This window comes from Pleurodeles waltl, chromosome 4_1, assembly GCF_031143425.1.
Source record: "Pleurodeles waltl isolate 20211129_DDA chromosome 4_1, aPleWal1.hap1.20221129, whole genome shotgun sequence".
NCBI classification, from domain to species: domain Eukaryota; kingdom Metazoa; phylum Chordata; class Amphibia; order Caudata; family Salamandridae; genus Pleurodeles; species Pleurodeles waltl.
In genome coordinates this window covers 244014568-244034598 of record NC_090442.1, presented here as the reverse complement: position 1 = coordinate 244034598, position 20031 = coordinate 244014568, and the positions used below count along the sequence as shown (strand labels likewise).

General features: G+C 43.1%; 1 protein-coding gene across 2 annotated transcripts in view; it reads left to right on the top strand.

Moving 5' to 3' along the window:
• The window catches only part of PPARA (peroxisome proliferator activated receptor alpha), a 217123-nt gene that overhangs the window by 65813 nt on the left and 131279 nt on the right, over positions 1-20031 (top strand). Inside the window, exon 2 of one of the 2 annotated variants that reach the window (XM_069228245.1) lies at positions 17527-17647. The exons of the other annotated variant lie outside the window; for it this stretch is intronic. The gene's annotated coding sequence lies outside the window, so the exon portion shown is untranslated. The remainder of the gene's footprint in view (positions 1-17526; positions 17648-20031) is intronic. 2 annotated transcript variants of the gene reach the window in all.

The window sequence follows — 20031 nt, the reverse complement described above, 5'->3', positions numbered from 1 at the left end:
CCACCTGCATCGCGCCTGAGAAATCGATGCACCACCTGCATCGCGCCTGAGAAATCGATGCACCACCTGCATCGGGCCTGAGAAATCGATGCACCACCTGCATCGCGACTGGGAAATCAACGCAACACCCGCTTGTGGCTGCTGAAACCGATGCAACCGCCATGCAGCGCGGCTCCTCATCACAGTGCAGCCTGATTTTGCACGCATTGTCGTTGGGCGTCAAAATCAACGTGAACCTATCCGGCATTGTTCTCTTGCGGGGGAGAAAAACGACACCTCGACGACCGGACTGGAGAAGAAACAATGCATGCCCTCACTTGCGAGTAAGGAATCGAAGCATCGCTGACTTTTCTGACGCATGCTCGCCTGTGCGGCTTTATTTTTTATGCAAACCAGGTACTTTGTGTAACATCACAGCATCCATTGTTCTATGGAGTAAGACTCTTTTTCATTTAAAAATTCATAACTTTATTTGTGTATGTTGGATTTTTGTTGTTTTTAGTCTTGTTTGATTTAGATAAATATTGGCTATTTTTCTAAACTTGTTTGGTGTCTATTTTGTAGTGTTATCACTGTATTACTGTGTGTTTTGGTACAAATAGTTTACAGATTGCCTTTGAGATAAGCCTGGCTGCTTGTGCCAAGCTGCCAAGGGGTTATCTTAAGTGTGTATCTCCATTGCTGTGACTAGAGTGAGGGTCCTTGCTTGGACAGAGTGCAAAATGACTGACAACTAGACCCCATTTCTAACAATTCCCTTTTAGATTGCACTGACAATTAATCCCTTAGAGGAAAAAAAGGTCAAGTACAACGCATCCAGAGAACAGAGACTGACCAGAAGTTTCTTTTCCACCTCTTGAGTGATCTGTCTAAGGAAACCACAAGATTTGTATATCCTATGTGGTTAGATTGTCCTCACAATGAATCGCTGAGCGGAAAAAATATCAAGTACATTGCATCCAGAGAACAGAAACTGACAAGAAGATCCCCTTTTTACAGATTGTCTGTCTGAGGCAACCACAGGATTTATGACCATACCTGGTCAGAATGTGGTATAGAAGAGGACAAGAATTGAAATCAAGCTCAAATATTGATGACCTCACCCAGTCAGTGTAATATTGAACATGAATAACTTGAAACAATTTTCCTTAGATTCACCCTTACTTTCTTTTCCTCATTTGTTTTTTCTTTTTTTTCCTCCCACCACCCAGCTGTTTGAGGAGAGTGTTTATTTTACATCTTTATGGTTTACCTTTCAAAATTAATGTGCGAAAGGCAATTCAGTCTAAATTAATTTATTAAATCAAACAATTCATATTACTTCACAGATAAGTGTGATCACTCTCCATCCCTCCTTTGTATCACGTCACAAGGATGAGCCAGGGTAGTGTGCTCTCTGTTTGGGTTCTGAGTCTGGTATTAGAACACCATACCAGGAATATTTGAAGGAAGTACTCTCAGCAGCTCTGTGGACTGAAATGGCCACTAAACTAAGCAAGTCCACTTATTCTTATGCCTGGGGCAGCAGTCAACTGGTGGCAAGAGGTCCCCTCACCTCTGTTGACCTGTTCCATCATTACCACTTGAGCATTCTTCAGACTCTGCTTACAGAGGCTTGTGCTTTGAACTGAGTGTACCACGACTGTGTATAATTAATAGATTGACAGATTGAGCACTATGGCTGAAGATCTTGCCAAATGTGTTTAGTCGCTGTCCTGGTTTAAGTGTCTTGTCTGTTGCCTTGCATTCTATTTATTTTGTTAGTGTGTTAACCATAGTTCTAGTGGTGTTGGAGTCCTGATGTCAGCCACAGGCCTATGTGTGCTGTGTTTGGTGTGTGTCTTTATTTTACTCTATTGATTGGTTAACATGGAAGTATTGGGTAGTGTGTGTGCTGTTGTGAGCAGTGTGAATACCAGTGATGGTACGTATCCGAGATTTGTTGAATGTATGTTGTTAGAATACTTTGAATTGTATATTTTGTGGTTTTGTTTTTATAGGTTTAGTGCTGTTTATATCACAAGGCTACTCAACCATATGACATCTGTGCAGTGTTAGATGTGTGATGTATGGTCTATCTAATGTGTTGTGTCTGGTGATTTTGTTTACATTGTTTTTGTATTGGAAAGTGCTATTTGAACAGCACCATCGTTGAGGATGGTCTCATTTCAACTTGCTCCACTGAGAAATGGAGAATTATTGTGGCAATTGGTATTGTCATACCCAGTTCCCTCAGGAGTTCCAATTGTGTCCATTTCCCCACCTGGGGATTTCACCAGCATTCAGCTGGTGAAATGACTGGGACAAAAAATGCTGAAAGTGAGGTTTTCTAGTGGGAGCTAGAATCTTGCTTAAGCTTTTCACTTCTGTTACTAGCAGAATCACAACTTCCTCCCCACTCTGAGTGGAGGCCTGTAATGGCATGACTCCTTTGTGTTGCAGGCATGTGCAGTCTTTTGTCATATGTGTTGTCTAAGCTGTTCGGTCGGGGTGAGTGTTGTTGAAGTGATAGTCATTTAGCAGAATTTCTGTGCCAGGTTGGGTGTGTATCAAGTGTTCTGTTGGATATTGAGCAATGCTTTGTAGGAGTGGTGGGCGTGAAGGTACAATAGTACGAGGCAAAAAAAACATTTAGCAGTAATTAAGTATGATATAGCATTGAGTAAGTGAAAGAGTACCTTAGTGGTCATTTCATATGATGAAAGGGCAGAAAAGTGATTTTGAGGTGTAGCTATCCCATGAAACAATCACCTTATGCTGTACTAAATCTCTGCATGGTTTTCTATGTGAAGCAGTCAAACCAACCTGGGACAGTAGATGTTACTTCTCTAGCAGCATTGAGTTCCCTGCAGTCTCTATTAAGCTGCTATGGGTTGAGCTATCAGTGTGGTGATTGGAGTTTGTTACTCCCTGTGTTTGTGAAGTGAGTTACTGAACTTAAGTTGTTGTTATTTCATAACTGAACATAACATAGATGAACCGTAAGCAATGGATCAGGTAGTACTAATGGGAGATGTGGGTGTTTCTTGATCACGTGGGCGGTGGGGACCAGTATGCTTCTAGGGTAAAATGGCACAACTATCCCATTGGGCATCCATTAGTAATATTAACAAGCATTGGCAATGCTGATAAGCCTGGCTTATGACTGCACTATCAAGCCAGACCTAAAAATCCAGGGATAATAAAGACTGCCCACTTCTCATCTGTGCTGCTGACAGAGAAAGATGCTGTAAATTATTTAGTTATCTAAGACACTTTAATAGCATTACAAGGGTAGGTGTGTGCCCCTGAAAGTTCAAGTATAGGCAGCTGGATAAATAAACAAAGTGAGCACAGCTATATGGAGGGCAAACATTTTTTGTGGATACACTCAACATATGCCCAATCAAAACGCGTACTCCTGACTCCCAGCCTGCGGGCAGAGCCAAAGCCACTCTCCTGGTAATTCTCACATAGTTGTCTACACTGTCAAGGAATACCATAAAAAGGCCCTGAAAAGGAGGTATGCTTGAATGTACAATGAGTTTTTGGATCTGGGCCTCAAGGGATTGGAAGGGAGAAGCAAGGCCCAGGATAAGGTTGTCATTCCAGAGGCTGGCCTGAGGGCAGCAGACATGTTAATTTCTAGCTGGTGTAACTGAGGCGAAGGGGTACTGAAATTGATATGATTGAGTAATACCAAAGTGGTTTTATCAAAGAGCCGGATGAGAACTGACATTGTGCGGGACAGTTTGAGAGCCATGATGGGATGTGTGGAAGGATAGGAGGACTGGGTAGAATCAGACCCAGGCACAGATAAGGATTATAGGAAACTGATGAGGTTTTGGGTTATGATAGAGCCTTTGTTGGCATGATTATGAGTTGGTCTTTTGAGAAAGGTGGACATTTCAGCAAACGTGGATGTGACTTACATTTTAATTCCTCACTATTTATTTAACCCAACTCATAACTATTAACTACCCCTCTCCCCACTGCATCCATCATCACTAGGCCATTAATGAACCTTGCAAAAATGTTGTCAACAGAGCTTGTGTCTATCCCAGAGGTTTCTAATTTACTGCTACAGTTAATGTGAAAATTGGGAAAGATTCTGCAGGTGGTAGCAACCCATTCAAAGGAGGTGTGTGCTTTGCCTTCTCACTCAGTCCATGCCGTTTGTTCCAGTGTATCATTGCTGCAGCTCCTTCATCTCCACACTTCTCTATATTTTTATAGACAATTTTGAGTTTAGGTGGTATCAAGTTGTCAGGTGTAGTTTTGTAAACAATGATGTGGATAACTGCTGAATTTCTATGGTTTTGTGCGAGTAAATTCAGAACCTAACTGTTACGTCCCTGTAGCCTTTGGTTGCTTAAATGAATTTGTTTTTTTGTTTTGTTTTTTTAATTCTATTTCCTAACTATAATGTCCCTGTAACCTTTTTTTTTTTTTTTTACATAAGGTAATTCTATTTACTATATGTTAATCCAACCACCAACAAGCACAGCCTTTGACCATACGCAGCAGGGGTTGGCAGCAGGGCCTGTCTCTGGTTGTGAGGATAGGTGTGAGAGTGGGTGTGAGTGTGTCTCTGAGTGGGGGTGTGAGTGTCTGTGTGGGTCTGTGAGTTTGAATGGGTCTGAGTGGGTACGTGAGTGTTTGAGTGCATCTGTGAGTGAGTGGGTCTGTGAGTGCCTGAGTCTTTTAGTGGGCCTGTGAGTGGGTGCGTGAATATCTGGGTGCGTCTGTGAGTGGGTGTATGAGTTTCTGAGTGATTGAATGCATGAGTCTCTGAGTGGGTCTGTGAGTAGATGCATGAATGTCTCAGAGGGTCTATGAGTGAGTGCCTGAGTGTGTCTGTGAGTAGGTGTGTGTGTGTCTGTGTGGGTGTGTCAACAGCTGTGCGAGTGACTCGGCCACCTGCCCTTTTATCCAAGAGTACATCTACCCAAGTGGAGTTTTTTTCTGCCTCTTTGGGTAAATGTCCAGTATGTATTCCACACTACAGCTGTACAGAACAAGGAAATGTCACCAGTGACCTTGTGTGCGTTTTAGCAACATTATTGTTCATGTTGCGTCTTTCTCTAGAATTCTGTGATAACATGAATCCTCCTATAAAGAGGCCAACAAGACCACAAAGATGTAAATGTCCACCAAACCAGGGTCCGTCCTCTTATCTATATGATGTAAGTGCTTCTTTGTTTTGTGGAGATGTCCTCATATTTCTCAGCATCAAGACCGCACCACCAGAATTGGCAGGAAACGCACTTGGGGTCCCTTTGGTAAGCTGACCATCATTCTGGCAAAAGAACTGGAAGACATATACATACTACTAAGGTGGACAGTGCGGGGCCAAGTGGGTGCAACTTCCAGGTGATTTGCACTTTTGCATAATTGTAGCAATTTAAAGGGAGAACCATGGACCAGGTGATTTTGGCTCCGGGGGAATCACTTCCCGCAGGGCCTAGCCATGAACAAATGGAGAAGGGGGGGTGAGGTGCCCCCTTCCCACGGGCCGATTTCAGCCCCGGTAACCCTATCCCCCAGGGCCAGGCCATGTCCCATGGGTGCCCCCAAGGTCACTCAATGTGCAATGGGACTGCAACGACAGCCTGTATGCACCTGCGGTCCCAGCCATCTCCCCCAACTCTTGCGGGAGCCAGCATTGCTCTTGCATACAGGGAGCTGCTAAAAATGCAGCTCCCTGTGTACAAAAGCAATAGTTCCATCTTTTTCCCTGCCTGCATGTCATCGGGCATGGAAAGAGATGCAACCTCCACTGGAAGTGTAGTGTTTGCTTTGCCTTGGTGGGAGCTGTCATAGCTCCCACCAAGTCAGAGCAAACCGCTATGTTCCGGGGGTGAGCACCTGTAACATAGGAGCCGGCCCTCTGGGGTGGTGGTCCCCAGGGCCATTATTGGCTCCACAAAGGGGGGGGCAGGCTGCCCCCGTATATTTTTGCATCATCGCCCAAGTATGTGGTGGTCCCCAGGGCTAATATAGGCCCTCAGCCTCAATGCCCCCGGGGCCTGGCCCACCCGGTGGCAAAATAAAAGATAAGGGCAGGAGATTGCCCTTCTTAAAAATAAAATAAAAAATAAATAAATAAATCTGCTGAGCCAATGCTTTTTTTTAGCCCTGGCGGGGTCCCTTGGGGACCCCTCCACCAAGGCTTGAGCTCAAGAAGTCCCTACCCTGGACACTTTTCTTTTGGATCAGTGGAGGATCTGCATCCCTAAATATCTATATTTTTCAACCTTTAATATCTCCAAAGCTACTGAACGGATTTACACCAAATCACACAATGCACAATATGTGGAACAAGAACTAGCCTCCTGCCAAATTTGGTGTATTTCCATTCAGCGGTTTGGGCTGTAGGCATGCCTAAAGACCCTATGGAAAAATGAATGGGGAAAATATATTTTGTGAACCCCGCCCCCTTTTTCCTCTGCCTCCGCTTGACCGATCACCCTGAAACTTTCAAGAGAGCAGCTGAACTGACTAAAGTATAAGTTTTGACAATGTTGTGAAGATTCCTCAAGCAGCGCCAAAGTTATTGGCAAAACAGAAAACCCTCTTCCTATGGAAACTAGGTCCTAACTATAACTACCTACTGGCAAGCGCCAGTATGTTTTATATTTATATAAATAATTAAATAAAAACAAATAATTTTTTTTAAATTAAAATGAATCCCTCCCAAGAATATAACTGTTGATGAGCAGGGACAGAAAATAGGCCTGAGCACCCAAATGAAAGTGGCCCTGATTAGCATTCTAGAAAGCTACAAAAAACAAGCAATTGCAATGCAATCTGTCTTGTATTTGCTCCAGTTAGAACTATTGGCATTGTAAATTCCTAACTGGACTTCTCTTGCCACATAAATTGAAAATGAAATATAAAAAATTAGTTGACCAAAGCGAGCCGATTCAAAGCGCCACACTGCCATGAGTGCGAAGGAAAGACACAAAAGGAAAAAAAGAAGTTCGCTCACAGTCAAACATATCAGCAATCGTACAATTATCCATGTAACTGGGTCAGTCTGCAACTTCCCCAAGGAGGGACAAACGTAAACCATTTACCAATGATAATGAAGGATTTTTCAAAGGCAACCCAACGAGCGAGTGAAAGTGATGGGCATGAGGTGGGCGTGGTTTAAAACCCACAATACTAACAACAGGTCAAAGCGCTTGTGCACTCCACCTAAAAAAAAAAAAGTGGCCCACATTTGCAAATCAAGGTAGTTTTAAACTTGTAATGACACGCTTTGTAAGTGTTTTGCAAGGTATGGTAGATTGCATGCATTTGTGCCTGTTGAACGCAATGTTTGTGATAATATCAGGGTTCGGCTCACCAAGCCGACAAACGGCCAGAAAAAAACCTTCAGTTTGCCCACACACTGGCCAATCAGACCGGCTAAAGCAAATAAAACACCTTCATGTTTAATATGACATTACACCAATGTCTGTAAAGAAGTGTCTTGTCCCATATTGTGTCGCACTGTTGTTGTGAATTTAGCAGATATAACCACGACAGAAACTACCATGAGCCTTACTGGTTGGCACTCCTGATAGTACGTCCATTTTATTTGCCATTATTTAATTTTCCCTTATTAAGATTGTGAGTTATTTTCATATGTTTTTTTGATGAACCACTGTGGGTCTTTTGACTCACGAAACATAAACGTACACCAGAACACAAAATTAAATATTCCAGGTGTTTTACATAGGTTTGATTTGTATTTATTTATTTAATTACTTTATTCTTTGGGGGGTTTTTGTACGCTAGCGACCAAGTGATTGGCTTTTTCTCCGCCCCTAACGCGGCGCCTCCCAGGGCAGAGAGTTGAAAATTACATCAGAAAGTTTATGAGTTAAACATTGTCAAAGACCAAGGAGCAGATTATAAAGGAAACCTTTGGACCGTGTGCTTTTCACAGGTGCTTGGAGTATGTGGGCTGCATGTGCTACTGTGGTAAATACCCGAAAGCTCTGCAACAAAATCGAATTATAATTATGTTTGGTAGGAGGGTGAGAAATTAAATCTGTAGTCGAAGTGGGAAGTGTGCCCTTGTAAATAGTTCACTGTCAACTATCGAGTTTTCATGAAAACAATCTAAACATGCGTTGTAAAAAAAAAAAAAAAGGTTGTTGGGCAGTGTAACAAAATATAGTACTGAAGGTGTTGCAGGTGAGGGCGAATAAGGACTTACTTGAAAGTCTCGGAAACATTGCTTGGGACTGTACTTGCGTTTCGTTTTCTGATGCCCTCAGTGGGTAACCTCCATCGAGATTGAGACTGCTTACTTCTTCCCCACAAGGTTAAGAAACAAGCGTCCTGTTTCTTTAAACCTAATCGCATTATATGTCTGGATTAATAACCAGTAGGATTGCGGAATACATGTTATCCGGTTATTGTACGTTTGTAACGCACACTGATCAGGACGGTTGACTTTAAAGAAATGCAAACAAAACCGGTGGGGGCAAAGGACACAACTCGTTACATCATCCAGGGTTCGGTCTGTCGTATCACCCACATGAAGCTGCAGGAAGAATGTGAGGATACGTACGAGAGAAGCGGGCTGCGTGGTGAGTTTTTAATTGAACTACAATGAATTTAAGTACGCGTGCTGCGTACACTATCTATCAATGCGTCTACTGTTTCTGTACAGCATCAGTTTTGTCAAAGTGAGCTTTGCTCTTTGAAGGTGTCCGCTATACAGTTGACAAGATAAGCACATGCGATAGCAGCCATAGAAGTAAGAATGGTTAAGTTATTGAGATTGGTTGCACATTTATTACAGTTTTTTTGACACACTTTTTTTTAGGTATTTCTCGAGGTTGAGATGGTTCTGATCAGTGCTTTAAATTAGCCGGTACTGAGTACCAGCACTTTTTTATTTTGAGAGGGAGAGTACCGGCACATCTCAAGAAAAACGTAATACTTTTAATTGGAGAGTACCGGCACTTCTCGGAAACAAGCAGGTGCTCTGGCACAGAGTACCTGCACTTTAATTTTTCCATTTCAAGCACTGGTTCTGATGTTCTTCTTGGATAGTGAGTAGTGTATTTCAGCCTGTTTTTTGTGGCTTAAACGTCTGGGGTTGGGGGGAAGTGGTGGCTTAGCCAGGCTCCTTAAAGGATGCAAATCCAGAGAGCTCCGGCATGGCTCCATCTTCTGGGGTCTTCATCGCCCTTCAGGGGACAGTGAGACCTTGGAAAAACACACACAGGCAGGATAAGCGATTCTGCACCGCAGATGCTACTTCCCTCTCAAGTGGATGTGTGCCACCACTGACTACACTGGAGCCAAGGAGGAGTCTTCCAACCTGGTCACTGAGGTGAAGGCTCCTGGCTGCAGCTGGGTCTGATGGCCGACTTTGAGGGCTCTGTACTGCACATTCAACTCTCATTGTTTGGGAAGCAATTTGGCATAGCACGCACTTGCCCTTGTGGCTAGGGAAAAGAAGATGGTGGAGGGAGGAAGCAGGGTTAGTAACGCTTTAATATTGTGGGAAACGTTACACCAAAGTTAAGCAGCATCATAGCATGGCATCCAGCTCTGTAGGAATAGAGAAGCCTTTGAATGAAAGATATTCACAAGACCTGCATTTTCATGTTCCTGGCTAGTTCTACTGGACCTGTATGTTACTGTGGATATGGTACTGCTGTGTGAGAATTTTTGAGTGTGCTTTGGGGGAGCATCTTGCAGACAGCTAATTTGAAAGTGCTTTGTGGTAATTTTATGATGATGTGTTGCAGGTTTATAATTGCTCTAAGATGATATCATGTTGATTATGAAAGCCGCAAATAGTAATGTGTAATAGTTTATTTATATGTGTATGTTCCCGCCCCAGAACACAAAAGTCAATATTCCACTCTAATGAACACCTACTTTAGAATAATCTTCACCCCATAAAACATGTCAACCACACCCACAGGGGCAAAGTTAGTAAGGCTCTCCTCACAGGGACCCTCTGTCCAGCAAACCCATATTCGCATACAGCAGTCTACCCAACAGCCGGATACACTGAAAGTTTTAAGGAAGTTGTAATCCCTGTGCTATACAAAAACCGCGTAACCAAACTGCGCTACAGTTCACTCGGTAATGCAACGATCAGTCAGTCATAAGTTAATTACATGACCGGTATTGATAGAGCCTATAGGTCTGGCTTTCTTGTTAAATAGAATTCGTTTTTAATTACCAACTAATGGAAAAATAACTCCTAATATTTAAAGAACCCCTTATGATTTGTTCAGAGTTTTCATCAACATCGTCAAATGCAGCAGCCTTTATTAGAGAATGGTGAATGGATGTGGTGGGTGGATAGTGATTTAGTGAATAGGCAGGCAGGTGTATGGCTGGTCTCTGAGGGGGTGGATATGATGGATATATAAGAAATCCAATTAACTTTGAAAACGGGGGAAGGCAAATTTAAGGGGAACAGCTTGAGTTTTCTGTGGCGGGTCACTGGAAAGCAGACATGGCAAGAGCAGCAGAGACGCACAGTATTTGCCAGCTGACAGGACACATCACAGCTCTTGATCCCACCCTGCACAGGTCTGCCTTAGAATTATTGGTACTGCTGGATCTGGTGTGATGGGGAGCAGAAATAGTGGGCAGGGCCTAGAGTTGAGCGAAAGGAGCAGTGATCATGGGTATATCACAGCTCTTGATCCCACCTCTTTCAGATATTCGTGGTGTTTATGGACAAGCAGTGGAGTGGATAGGACAGAAAAGGGAACATGATGGGTGGTGCCCTAGGGAAGGGGTCAGCTGGACCTGAGCCTGAACCTCTTTCACTTGTACAACTATATCAACTCCCATTTGCACAAGGCCATGTAATTGATGGTATGTTGATCATCTAGGGCTTAGATAAGGACCAGGATATCCTCTTATTCCCTGGCCATTAGCCTTCTTCAACAAATCTAAACTAACCAATGCGAAAGAGAAAAAAACATCTGTGCATCGTGTTCAGAAGGCATGCGTTACTATCATAGATGCCTGGGCGACAAAATTACTTATAATCACACTTGTTTCCAGTACTTTTCACAAGGTGCCCTTCTGTTCTCTCCCAGGTGTGCCTCATTGACTGTTCATGAACTGAGCTTGTAAGACCTTGTTTTATGTTTTTAGATCCAAATAAAGCAAATAATGATTTCTATGCAACACAATTTTAATGTGTTAATTCTTGCTATTCAAAATCTTGGACAAACCTATTTAATTGAATATTGTGAGAAACGTGGGTCGGTGGACCCCAGGGTAGATAGAGCGTGCTGAACTCCAATTCAGGCATCTAGGGTGTTTTGCCGCAAGTGTCCTGGGCCTTCCTACTGCTAACACCCAAACTGGGAACCAAGCACCCCTTTTCAGCACTTGAGTGTCTGAGTAGCAAGGCAGATCAGTCCAAGGTACACTCATGAGAGATGCTCTGCACTAGAGACTAATGACTCCAGAACGCAACAACAACTCTAGATAAATTGCTTTACAGGAAGTGCTTTTTCTTCTGAAAAGGGTACATGCTTTATTGCACTCAATACTAAATGCTATGTACCAATTGAGAAATAGCTACACAATTGCTGGTGAGAATACATTTGATGATACCTTCTAATGGGCCTCACAACCTGCGGCGGCTGCTCACTAAAGAAAGGTCACACAGATGTAGTTACCTCAAAAAATGTATCCAGGGCCACCTGTGGTGGAGGCCATCTTATGGTCTGCACACCAGCAAGCCTTAAACCCTAATAATACAACCCCCGTGTTCCTAGCACAACAACGGAGATTCATTATTAAAAAGTTAGGCCTACTGGCTTAATCGGGATTTCACAATAATGATCAAATGCGAAACATAAATCCTTTAATCATAAATGCAACTGGCATGTACTAGTGCCCTGAGTGCCAGACTGCATTTGTAACTGGTTTCCTGACTTTTGTTTGGCCCTGTAACCATACTAATCCAACGTGTGCATAGAGATCCAGGCCTGCCTATGGTAATACAAGGTCCAGAACCTGTTCTACAGCCTGCAGGGGCACACCAAGCAGGCCCTCATAGGTGACCTAGTACTCCTGTGCATATCTTGGGGTAGTTGCATAAAGTGGTGGTGGCAGCATACTAAGTTGTTTGCAAATCTTTAGCATGTCATGACCCTTTTCTATGTTGCAAGAGAGAACATATTCTTTTGACCCCCTTCATGTAAAGTACTTCTTTAATGTGAACCATAGACCTTGCTCTGACATTCCATGTGCAAGTGGAGTGCATGTGTGATAGGTGTGTAGCACATGTTTGGTAGTAGGAATCTGTGTGGGGAGATTCCGAGTACTGAGAACATCCATTTTGAAAGCCCCGTAGTTTAACATGGAAAATTAGAGTTATAGAGGGATAGATTGTGCTTCTCTAGGCAGTGGAAGTCTATCAGCTGCATTCCTATAACTGAAGGGTGGAGACCCAGATACTGAACTGATGGAGGACGGTGAAAGGACTACTCTTAGAAATTCAGTTAGATCCTTGTTTGCAGAGGGCTGCTGATTAGTTCTTCCTGAGCACTCCCACTTGGTAGACGTAAAGGGTGAGCGGTGGGACTGCAGTTTCTGTGGTTTAGGATGGGGAAGATTCTTGCCCGTCCCTGATTACTGCTTCAGGAGCGCTGATGACAGCCAGCTGTAGGGATCGCACAATTCAATGTTCCTTTACTACCTGTGGTGAGAGCCACCACCTTGTACAAAGGCTGTGTCCAAGGGGCAGCCAGAAATTGACATTTGAAAGAGCACCAACCAAAACTTGTTCAAAATTCTCGGTGGATGCAAAGCCTGTCTGGAGAATGAGTAGAAAAGTGTAACCCAAACCGCCCCACTTTGTTCCAGCCCAACGTCTCCTTGAATTCAAAAGCTGATTACTTAAAGAACTCCTGTGGGACTAGGGCCGCTGTCTGTATGACAACCAGTCTCCTAGATGTGAGGGAGCATCACCTGAAGTCTGAAATTTCAACTGGAGCAGCTTGAGGATCTGCCTAAGGCCTAGAAGGGTTTCTGCCTGCTGAGAGTGTTTCCGGTCCTGCAGGAGTTGAAACTGTCAGGAGCAGAAGCCCAGTGGCTTTCCGGCATGAGAAAAACCCAGTGGAAGCTGAATGACTAAAGGGAGCACGGTCAAGAGTGACCTGTACTGTCAAGAGGTCTCCTGATTGTCTCGAATAGTTCAAGACTTTTAAGTACCAAGCATCATAGTGTTGCATGGCGACCTGCTGTGTGCCAGAGTCAGAGACGTGTTGATGTCGCCAATTTCTGAACTGAAGATTCCGCAACGGTATGGAACCCTTGAGGCCTGGAGGCCACACACCCACTGACGACCCGTCCCGGAGGAGTATTGGTGAAAACTATATGAACTAATTGATGCATCAAACCACTGGAGTATTTTGAAGTGAAACAAGCTTGTGTATTATCAGTTGTTCTATAGTATTTCAGTTCTCTGTGAGAGTAAAGTATTTTCTGTTTAATAAGAGGTAACCATTGGGCTCAGCACTACCTTACTGTGTCTGCCAGTTGACTGTTGAGTTCTGAGCTCTTTTCTCACACTACATCCCTGAGAATCCTTAGGCTGCACATGCCCGCTACCCTGAGAGTCAAGTGCTGAAAGTGTATGTGTCCCAGTTCACAAAGGTATATTTAATTAGGGCCCTGGACACCAGTTGCAGAGGATCACAACTGCTCTGGTTAGGTCCCAGGAGCCGCTCCAGTGCACCCTCTCCGCCTCAAGTGTGGGTTTGACAAACATTACCAAGCATTTCAAGCAGTGACAATATTGAGAGTTTATAACTTTAACTGATTTTGAAATTCTGCAGTGACGTCCGTTTTCCAAAGGCACATATTAATAGAGTATCACATTTAACCGTTTTCAGTGTTGAGTCTTATTATATTTGCCATGGTTGCCAATCAGCCTGAAGACCTACAGACAAAAGACCATGTAGCACTGACCCCTTCGAATAAAAGTCCTAGCTCTGGGAGTTCTTGCAAAATGTAATAAAACTCTCCCAGGTCTTTGTTCCTGTGAGATAGGACCCTTATGGTGCGAACCTCCCGAAAAATCATGGGTCTGCTGGGCCTGCTACTCTCATTACAGCACCAGAGACAATTCAGTCCTTTGTTGGCGGTACCACTGATACTCTTGGGTCACCACCTTGTGAGGATATGTCCAGTGTTGTTGCCCTGAAGGCTCTACGGTGCTTCTTTGTTCTCAGGAGCATTCCTTTATTATGTGACCGTGCTAGTACAGATTTCCTTTCTTTTCTAATTTTTTTAAGTGACTGTCGGCAACTACATATGGATACCCATTCCCCTTTTCTGTATCACCTGCAGACTTTGTGATGGGTCCACGAGAGAGCTCGCCAGCCCTTGTGGTGGTGGCAGGCACGACCTGCATCCTCTTTTTGTGCTTCTTCCCCTTGTCTTCTACATTGAGGTGTCAGTGTGGGAGCCAGGCAGCCATTGGCAGACCACGCACCTGGTGCTTGCCTGTGTCTGAGGGAGTACCCACCTCACAAATGAGTCTAGTAGGGTCAGGGGCTCCTTGGGCTGTGATAACTGGTGGCCCCCTATCCTAAAAAGATATTTTAAATAGTGCCACAACACTTGGATGCTGTCAGCCTCCCAGGGCACGGTCCATCAACTGTGACATATTGTAAGTTTGAGCGTGACAAGCTCTTTCAGACCGGGCACTCCGTGGCACTGACCTTCCCGAAGGGGAGTGTTTATTTAGGGCATCCTGGCCTCTAAAATGTTAGTAGTGTTCCTGCATCATGTTTAGATTGTTATCCCTCAGTTGAAGGTGAGCCTCAGCAGCCTGTCCTCCACACACCAGCTCCTTGTAGCTCCTGAGCCAGGGTCCCACAGCAGCAGAAACTCACTCCCTACCTGCACTTCCCAGGTCCCATCACTTCCAGGCCATTAGCAGAGCTTCTACGTGTTTTGCAGCCATTTGGGTTATAAAAAGACATAGGTTCAGGGGAACCCGCTCCTGTATTATTTACTGATCCCAGAAGGAGTTGAGAGCCCAGTCCAAGAAAGTACAAGTCCAAAATATCCATCCACTTCGAGATGAGTTGTCCTCACAGTGGGTCCTTCCTCTATTTTCTGCAATGCCCTCTTCTCCTCAATGTTTTTCCCTTGTGCGGGGTTTAAAAGTGGAAGTAAAGAGTCACAGAAGATGGGCATCTCTGCTCAATCCAGAGATACCACATTGCCACTCAACCCCTGACAGTGAGGAGCCAACATGCTGGTACAACTCTCCGTACAGCACTCTCAGATGTGCCAAGATGGTGAAATCATGTTTTTGGTTAGCACAATTCCTCCCTGGCTACTAGTTCTGCTTCTGCTTACTGAAACATTGGTCCCTTCTCTCCAAGATTTAAAGGGACACACTAGGTTGACTAGTGGAAGAAGTCTCCCTGTTTTCTCTTAATCTCGGTAGAAAGGGCATACCTAGGCTTGTCTTCGACACCATCTTCCAGAAGCATAAAGGAGCGGTTGTTCCTTTTGCTAAGAAGTGGCTTCGATCTAGTTGATGACACATATTTTGCCTTCAGTGTGAATACAATAAAGCCCTACAGACACATACTCTATTCAAAAAGAAAATAAATAGGAATGTTTCTTTTTGGATGCCCTATTCAATTAAAAGGCTTGCACTAGCCATATCCAATGTATTCAAGGTCTATTCTGCAACAAGCTATCTGTGAGCTGATACTGGGCTCATTGAGACAGCAGTTCTATTCGCGCAGCCCAAACTTGTGTTCATGTGAGGCTAGGCGGGCACTGCTGAGTACCACTCAAGTTCAAGCTAGCAGAAGTTTACAGCCAGAGAGACTCAATCAGTGAGATTCACTGACAGCAGAGGTCCAAATACAATAGTTCCAAAACGTAGGTAGGTAGGTATAACTGTAATCACTATATGCAGACCTTTAAGCTCTAGTTTGATATATTTATCAGTGGCAGGTTATCGATCACCTCTTACACGTGCATGAACGGATTAACCAGTCTCTAAGAGGCAGCCAGAAATTGTCTATTAATCCACCATATTTCTTAATCATTAAAAGGTTCTACAATGTATAGTTGTTTTCCTGTTTAAGTGTATATCAGTAGTTATAGATAGTTATGGGATGCACACTAGAATAGCTACACAAATTGTTGGGCCATAGAATGCTTGCGGTGTTGATTAGATTTGCTTGTGTGGGTGTTTTACATAAAATGAATGTGTGCATTTACGGCTGTCTCATGGTGCTCTGAAACGTGTTAAGCAAATGGAGATAGCAAAAATGGCAGCAAGTTTTAGTCCTCCAGCCACAGGGAAAATGGCATTGTGCCTCAAAGGGCAACAGCCGTGTACTGATGAGTAGTCCAGTAAGTGATTTTGGGGGATGCTTTCACTGTTAGACGTGAGTACCCCGTGATTCACACACCACACATTATATACGCAGCCCAACTGAATGGGATGTATCAAGCCCTACTGGGTCTTTTGTCTGTTTTTTTTATACTTGGTTTGTTTTTGTTTAATTCTTTTTGTAGTTTACTCTTCTTCCATACCTTCTTTCCTCTCGGTTTTTATTTATTTCCATACTGATATAATCTTTAATTTGTGCTTTATGTGGCCCGAGCTTTGACACCAACTTCCCCAAAGCCCGTTGCCCTTTAAAATGAAGATCAATATGGATAAAGGCTTGTTGAATTATGGTATATTCTTGTTTTCTCGAAGAAATAAAATACTTGATTGTGGAAACAGAACGTTAGGTGGTGATGATTCTGATTTTATACCATAATGTGAGCAAATTCTGCGATCTCTTCACATACATGGCTCTGAACCAGCCTTCAGTACTTTATATAGCCTTCAGTACTATATACAAATAGTTTTTAAAAAAACAGATGGTTATTCCGTTTTGGCAATCGGCGGGACATAGTTAGGAGTATGCCACAGAGGTTATTTTGTAACCTTCAAGTACACAACGGATACAAAAGCTACGTTGGGAAGCCCGGAGCTTTGGTTCTTGAGCTCCATGTGCTTGGTTCAGGTTCCTGTGTGTTTTCCTGTCCACCATGACTCGACAGGATTCTCATACCTCCATGCGCTTGATTATTTAACTAGTAGGTTGCAGAAAAATAGATTTGGGATTGCACCTCTCGGGTTAATAATTACCTGGGTAACTTTAACGATTAGCTGCCATCAGAAGCTAATCATGCAGTGTGAAAATGCAGTCTCTAACTTCTACACTGCTGGACTGAATTCTGAGCTGCGAATTTTTTTAATGTTCCTTTTACTGCTGTGAATTTAATAAGCGGCTGCTAAGCATGCAGAATAAACTGGAAGAAACAAATTCGTACCTCCTGCTGTCACACACCGCAGTGTTCAGTTTGCCGAACAAATAAGAGAAGCGCGTTTGACATGGCTGAACAGCAGCCACAACTGCTTGCCTCAAACCTTTCCAAGTCCATCTGCGTTTCAAGGCAGGCCGTTTGCACTCGTGGGTTTTCTACTTTTTCTAGACTCGTGTTCTTTTCTTCCTTTCGCAGAAGGAATTTTTGGCCCTATTACTACTGACCTGTAAGGAGGCCTGCCTTGTCTAGCAGCGGGATAGGAATGGTCGCAGTGAATCTGGACTGACTGGTCAATGTCCAGGATACGTTAATTAAGGTGAGAAACAGTTTTTGTTGTTTATTTTTCGATTAAATGACGCTGAGTGAAGCGGTGTGTTAGTTAGATTTCCAAATACAGTTTGTGCTGCAGGTTCTCTCTAAGCGGTGGCTTGTTTCTACATTTGGCTCTTTGTAGCTCAGAAGACTCCGGGCCTAATTGGAAAAGTCGTAAAAGTAAATACATCATCAAGAACTTTGCCCGTGTGGCCATTACCAACGGCATTAACGGTTTCCTTTTGACTCACAAGTGAATTTTCCAAGTACTGGCTCTTTTTATGAATTATAGTTAGGGCTCCCAGTTTTCCTTTTTTACTAATTTTTACAGATAAATACAGAGAGAAAACTATTTATTTTTCTGCCTGTATTTATTTGTACATACAGAAAAATAGGCCTTCTTTGGATGAATTTCTCTACTGTCAATCATGAATACCAGGTCAGTAGGGGTATAGGTAGAAAAGTAAGGAGATGAAAAAGGACAATATATTTCCTAATTAACCATGATAAAGTGCAGATCTGCAGTTATTTAAGCTATTCTACCATGCAAATGTTTTCAGATAATGCTATTGTACTGTAAAGGGCTGAAACCTTTTAGACATTCAAGTGTGAGTTTGCATTTATCATTTAAGTAAATCTGGAAAAATACCCATTGCAGCATCTTTTATACAGTAAATAAAAAAAAAAAATGGATAAATACAGAAAAAAATAGCAAAAACTAAATATGGACAACTACAGACGTAAATGCAGAAAAATAAATACTATATAACCGGGAGCCCTAATTATAATTATACTTGGTTCCTTTGGTTAAACTGCACCATACTCTGGACAGTGCGTGTTGCTCATTGTCAAATTTCCATCCGCCTTATTGTTGGGTATCCCAAATTGAGTCTGCATTGCAATCTTTTTTTTAGGAATTTTAGTCTTCCCACTCTGTAAGGATTCCATTGCCCTGCATACTTTGTTCACCACTCTGTACTATGGGTTGTGAACTTTCGGTTGGTTTCTGTACCTGTTTCCCTTAAGCAGTCTACATTTTGGCTTTTAGCCGAAGAACTGGCAAGAAAAGACTGCAATAAGCTCTACTTTCTGGATAGACATTGCCATGGGATGGGACTTTAGTTTTTGCTACGTACCTGCGATTAATTGACCCCCACACTTTCAAGGCCACGCATGTGATTTAATATTTGAAAAATACACGGTCCTTTACTTTAAAGAATGGCTTCCAGTTATGAAGGTCAATAATGTATCAGTGTGTATCTACTTTTCAATCTATAGTGTTCAACAGATATCCACAGACCATTTCCTACTCCACTCATAACACCACAAATAGCTCCTTTGTATGGGCGAGCGCAAAGCGCTCCGTCCAATCTGTAATCTCTCTTTGGGCTTCAAACCACGCCCATGTCACGTCAGTCACTTACATTGGTTCGTGGGCTTGCCTTTTAAAATCCGCTTGCTTTCATTTGTGAAAGGCATGCATACGTCATGCCTTTTCCGGTGTTTAGCCCAACCTACACAGCACTGGTAAACTACTAAAAACGTGCGAGGCTCGATGTTTTCAGCCTGGGGTCTGGACTACTTTATTTGTTTATTTTTCACGCAGCGCGATTGCGCTGCGTTTTTTTCTTTACAACGCTAATAGCTCTAACTCGAGCAAATGTGAGGCCCATTGCATTGAAAATGCTTGTGTTAACCAGTGACATTCCAGATACCAGGGGTCAAACTATAGAAAGAATGGTGAAATCTTTAAGCTGTCAGCTGAAAATTGTGAGCTAAGTCATGTGAATTTTTTTGCTGCTTAAAAATACTTGAATTGAGAAAATATGGGGGCAGATGCCAGGTGAGGAACTGTAATCCTATGAAAACAGTACTGGTATTCAACTGTACTCATCAAACACCTGTTTTAAGTAAAATCCCTTTAAGTCTGATTTTGTCCGTGTCTAACTCCAAGGTTGCATTTGTTAAACTCATGCCATCTCTTGATTTATTTGATCAGCAAATTAGCTTTCTTTTCCAAAACCGACACAACGAGACAGGGGATCATAGCAGCTCAAGCCTATGGCCCTTATGTCAGTTCCAACTCCTATCTTCCGCCCCACCCCCACAGAATCTTTGCCCACATCTATTTACACCCGCAAGAAGTTATAATACATCCGGTTTTTGCACCCCAAACTAGTCAAAAGCCCTGTTCCTTAGCTTTAAACAGCACCTCAGACTGTTATGAAAGGACACACCAGAACCTTACACTCCTTTTACAATCAACTAGTTGCGGCAGGGTTCTACCAAAGTGCACCCTGAAAGGCATGAATGCTTTACTTTAAATTGGAATGTTGTCTTTGGATCCCCCGATCTTAGACAACCTCCTTAACAAACATTGTTATTGTC